This window comes from Lutjanus erythropterus, chromosome 8 (genome assembly GCF_056507025.1).
Source record: "Lutjanus erythropterus isolate fLutEry1 chromosome 8, fLutEry1.hap2, whole genome shotgun sequence".
Lineage (NCBI taxonomy): Eukaryota > Metazoa > Chordata > Actinopteri > Lutjaniformes > Lutjanidae > Lutjanus > Lutjanus erythropterus.
This window is the reverse complement of record NC_139324.1, coordinates 22,992,243-22,998,023: the sequence shown is the minus strand read 5'-3', so window position 1 is coordinate 22,998,023 and position 5,781 is coordinate 22,992,243. Positions and strand designations below refer to the sequence as shown.

Below are 5,781 nucleotides of genomic sequence, written 5' to 3'. Positions count from 1 at the left end.
ATATATTTTTTTTTCATCATCAGAGAAATGTCAGGATAAATAAGGAGCACAGTGATTGAATCATCCACTGGGTCACTGCTTGCTGTATCTGATCCCAACTAGGTCATTATTGAAGCTGCTGTGGCTTAAACCGGATAGAAGAACCTTTGCAGCATTGTTTGTGTTATGCCGAAATTCATCTCCTGCAGTGTTATGTTCACATACTTCATGAAGGCTTAGTTATGGGGTGCATGGAAATCTATATTTTAAAGCATAGTCAACAAAGGAACAGGGCCATTGTTTCATCGTTTTTTTTTAGCAAGCAAGATGCTTCAGGTTTCAGTTGTTGCCCTTAGGATATGGTCCAGGCTGGAGCTTTCCTACTTATTACAATACAAATAGCACACAAATAGCAAGTTGTTTGACCTTGTTTTGGACCAATCCCAGAGGACACACTTGCCTATAAAGATCCCTGAATACAGCCCAGAGACTTCAAACAATCAGAGAAGAGCCACCAGCCTTCAGCTTCAGAGTCAAGATTCTAACAGAGTTTAACAAATCCAAGGCAAAGCTGAAGAAAAACAATGAAGATTATTTTACTTTTATTCTCCATGATAGTCAGAAGTAGTCAGCTAACGCTGAGTGAGTGTGGGACAGAAGCAAGACGGCCACAGATTACTGACATCTCAGTGGAGTGTGGTACATCATCCATTGGTCTGGCGATTCAAATCTGCCCTGTCGTTTACACTGGCTACAATGAGACTCTGCTGATCCTGAACCATATGTTGGAACCAGGCTGTAGAGCAACCCTTGATGAGTCTGTCACTCCACCTGTTGCTCGCTTTAATTTCCCACTAAACATGACCCATGCCTGTGGGAGCGTGTTCAGGACCACCAGTGCTGCCGGGACAGGCATCTTCTCTGACTTCTCCAACATCCAGACGGTCAACATCAGTGGGGTTGTCCGGTCCATCGATCCTACAACAGGCACCATCACCTACAATGCTGAGTTGAAGTACTATTACTCCTGTGCCTACCCCTTAGAGTATCTGATCAACAACACCCAGATTGATGTGTCTGCCTCCTCCATTGCGGTCAAGGACAACAATGGTAGTTTCATCAGCACCTTGACCATGGAGCTGTTCAGTAATGCAAACTACACCCGACCTTTGGTCATTCCACAGCTGGGGATTGAACTGAGGACCAGTGTGTTTGTTGAAGTCAAGGCCACCAACTTGACAGGGCAGTACCACGTCCTGCTCGACCGGTGCTATGCCTCCATCTCCCCACTGCCTTCCAACTCCAGCTTCTTCAACCTGTTCGTCCCCTGTTCAAAGGATCATTTCACCACTATGATCGAGAACGGAGACAGCCAGAGTGCCCGCTTCCGCTTCCCGGCCTTCCGTTTCATCGAGCAGCAGAACGAGACCGTGTCCACCTACTACCTCCATTGCATCACCCGACTGTGTGAGAAAAGCACCTGCAGCACCTTCAAGCAATGCAGCAAAAGGAGAAAGAGGAGTGCCGTGGACACATCTGCAGATGGCATAACCAAGACATACACCATCTCCTCTCCTGAGATCATCACCAAAACTGACAACAGTGAGTCCAAAGACAAGCCCTTCGTTGCCAAAGAAGAAGACGACTCTGCTGTCGGGCTCGGTGTAGCTGTCGGCGTCCTTGGCTTTGCCTGCCTGATTGCCCTTTGTGTTGCAGCTGTGTTTTACAAAAGGATCAGGAACTAAGGAGGCAAACATGCTGAAATGCAGAATACTTACCTCTCTTTGAGGTGTACTGTATCTGCTTGCTCATTTTACTTTTCTGGTGGAGGACAGGGCTCAGCTCATCGTTGCATCATTACTGTTGGGAGATCTTTGTATGTTTGTTACTGTAGCTCTAACTGTGTATCAGTCCTGGAAAGATAGTTGGGAGAGTGGCACATCACTAGAGAATTCAGTAGATTTTTTTTGTTAGTGTTAAATAATTACTTATTCCCCAAATGGACAAAGACAAGCTATAAGTGTTAATGCATGTGTGCACTTTATAAGCTTTGAAAAAATATAGAGGAAGAAAATGGTAACTGGAGGAGAAAAGATCACAAAACATTACAGAAATCCCAGTCTTGATATGTGGAATGTAAGGTGTGTGGGGTGTTTTGAAAGTGAAGTCAAAGTACCTTTCAAAGTATTATGTCTAATTTATTGAATTCCTGTCATTGCTTTTGAGCAAATAAAGATATTGAAATGAAAATGCTACATTGCCTGAATCCAGAATCCGTCTGTGTTTTTCACTGATTTTCCACAGTTAATTTCAGCTCTTAATCAATTAATCAAATCCACAAAGCACCTTAGACCCCACCACCCTTGTGTTCATCTCCTGCAAGCAAACTCAAGTAAAATGCAGAAAAATAAAATAATGAAGAGTGGGATCAATGTGTTGTCTGCACCATTTCAAGCAACAATCTGTTGAACAAACTATTTTCCTTGTTTGTTAACCATTACTGATTTGTCCTAATGTCTCTGCATTCATCTACTGCTGTATAAGATAAACTAGTAAAAATAAAATGAAATAGATCAAATTAACGAGTCTGTGTTCTTCATTCATGTATTACATGTATATATTCAGTAGGTCTGCAACTAACGATGTTTTCATAGTTTGCCAATAAAAAATGGTGTAAATTGTTGATTAATGTTTCCCAAAGCCCAAGGTGACGTATCCTCAAATATCTCAGTCTGCCCAGAACCCACAGATATTCAGTTTTCCTGTAATACAGGAATAAAGAAACCAGAAAAAATACACTTAAGAGGCTGGAATCAGAGATTTTTGACTTTTTTTCTTACAAAATTACTCAAACTGATTAATCAATTATTAAACTTGTTGGTGATTAATTTAATAGTAATAATTAATTGTTGCAGCTGTAATATCCTATTTCAACTTTAAAAAAAACATAATGGAAGATGAAAAAAATAAATTAAAAAACAGCTACCAAAATTGTGTTAAGAAAAGTATATTCATTGTTTTTACATTACACTTATATATTACAGGACCAATTACATATAGATAAAAACATACACAGTCACATTTACAATTCAGAGACTGCAATTCACTAAACTTGCATGTTAGCGAACAGATGGAAGATAACACATGCCGACACAGAGACAACATGAAATCTCTCTCTCTATATATATATATGTTAACCTATAAGCTACAATAAAATATGTTTTCATGCATATGTTTCTAAAATCCTTTGTAAGTATATCACAGCTTAAAAAAGATTCTCCCAGACAGTATTCCCTCCTCATCTTTCTGTGTGAACAGGAGGGCCTCTGGTCCCATAAGGCCAGTGTATATGTCAGAGGAGGAAGCTGCCTGCCTATCTGGATGCATAGGGCAGTATATCTCTGACCCCACTGGGCCACAACTGCCCTGTTTCTCTGTGATGTGCCCCGGAGGTGAAGGTTGATGAATGGAAGAAGATGCTAAGCGCACGCCCCCACCCTCCCATGACCAGAGAAGTGTTTTTCTTTGTGCTCGTAATCTTTTTGTAGTACTACATAGACAGGTAATTTCCTGCTTCAGCTTGTCAGAAATGCATAAAAACTGAAAACTGATGCCAGTTGTTTAGCATCTTTTGACAATAACGTATAATTCGTTGCAACAGTGTTTGTCTATGCCTGTGTGGACCCATATAATTGCTGAAGATACAGTCCTGCAACTACACAACATTAAATGCAACACATTAAAATTAAAAAAAAGAAATACTGATGGATTATCTTTTTCAAGTGATCTTCAAGAGTCTTTGCAATATGGTTTTCATGCTGTACAAGATAAGAAATTAATCTAAAAATGCACATGCTTTGGAAAAAAGTCAGGAATAAAGTATAAATGATGAGATTCCCAATTAATAGACAAAATAATACATAACATAATACATAATATAAGAAATCAGTGATACTCAGTGAGCTGTCTGGTGTTGAAAATCCCATCCATCTTGTTCTCCAAGAAAAGTGAAATGTCCAGTGTGCAAAATGACAGGTGTTTATTGTCAGAATATGTCAGAAATTGAATGTAATATTCATAGGTCTGTTTTCATTAATCACCTGAAAATAAGAATTTTTGTGTTTTCGTTTCTTATCATGAGCTATTTATATCTACAGATGGCATTGGTTCTCTTACATGGGGGTCGCCATGTTGAACCACCATGTTTCTACAGTAGCTCAGAATGGACAAACTGTGAGAGACATGTTTGTATCCTAAAAGTTCACTGCTAAATACCACTAAAATCTATTCACTGGACCTTTAAAACATGTTCCAATTACAGTGGTAAGTGTTTACTGCGAACACATCTGCCCAGATCAAATTGATCACTATGAGTGGATGATCTATCTTCTATACACAGTCAATCATTCTGCTGAATGATGGAGCACACACACTACAAGTGAACCCCCTCAGATGCATTTCCTTACCAGCTGTGTGATTTAAGTAGCCCTTCTACTTACCACAGCCAGAGACCACTAAATACCATAGCCACTGTATGCAAGATTGTCCATCTAGTGCTCTGGATATAGCTATGCTAAGGTTAATATTGTTAGCTGCTGCGGCAATATCTAAAAATCAAAATTAACCCTCCAGTGATTTGTATGCTGTATTTATAGGAATTTCTGCCTTGACTAATGTCTAAAAGTATTTTTTTTTTTTTTACAAAATCAGAGACAACACACTGACTCCAGTAGAGTTCAGTGCAACAAAAGGTTCACTGTAGTCCAAGTGCAACAAACCGAGGGCTAAACCTAAGTGAAGCCTTCTTTTATACCCAGTTTGGCTCCTCCTATTGGGGGGCTTAGATTTTGCTAGTTTTCTGAGGCTCCTCTGCGTTTCACTTTAGAGGGAGTGAAAGAGGGAAGAGTTATTGTTATAGCACTTTTCAGTGTTTAACTTTTAGGTAAAGAATGGAATATTTCATTAGGTCTACCTGTGATGACACCCAGACTATGTGGTCCAAAAACAAGATACAAACTGCCTCTCAAGGTTTCTGATGAGCGCTCAGTCTCATAAAAACTTCTCAGCAGTTTTCCACTTAAGAATACTATATAAGTGGAGTCAAGGTTTATGTGAACCTTAAACCTGACATTATACCTACATATAAGGACACTGACGTCTTAGGGGGACATAGGTTCATAAAGAACTTATCTAAGTGCAAAGCAATGTGTATACAGGAGTAAACATGCAATTATAGGTATACATAAGAAAAATATGAATCTTAAAACATTTCCACACAAGTCACATGATGCCCGAAACATTATATACCTTAAAAGATTTAACAACATTTTGGTTTTCATATGAAGTGGACCAGTTACCATGTGACAGAGAATCTTGATCCATTCTCTGTGATTCATATATAAGTGGCTGGTCACTGTATCTGTGATCAATACAAGCGGTTTCCACCATACATGTTATTTATTATTTTCAAATAATATACATTATAGCCCAGCTCTGTAGAGAATAAGTCATGCCATGCCTCACACTTTAAAGAGTTGTAACTGATGTGCTTGTCATTACTGTATATGTCTACTGCAGGAAAAGATATACAGGATAAAGATGGAAAACAGAGTTTCAGAAGAAACATTTGGCATTGTTGAACAGCCTTACTGTAAGCCTAGCCACACATATGGGTTACTTGCACACACGCCACATGGAGCAAGTTATGCACGGATTTCATACTAAACCCAAAACCTGATCAGATCATTTTTTGCTGTAGATGAGATGCTGAATCTGGAATTGAACCGTTTCCCAGAGTCATGC

General features: G+C 39.3%; 1 pseudogene; it reads left to right on the top strand.

Moving 5' to 3' along the window:
• Window positions 1–483: 483 nt before the first annotated feature.
• LOC146322839 (zona pellucida-like domain-containing protein 1 pseudogene) lies at window positions 484–2,557 on the top strand (annotated as a pseudogene).
• Window positions 2,558–5,781: the final 3,224 nt, after the last annotated feature.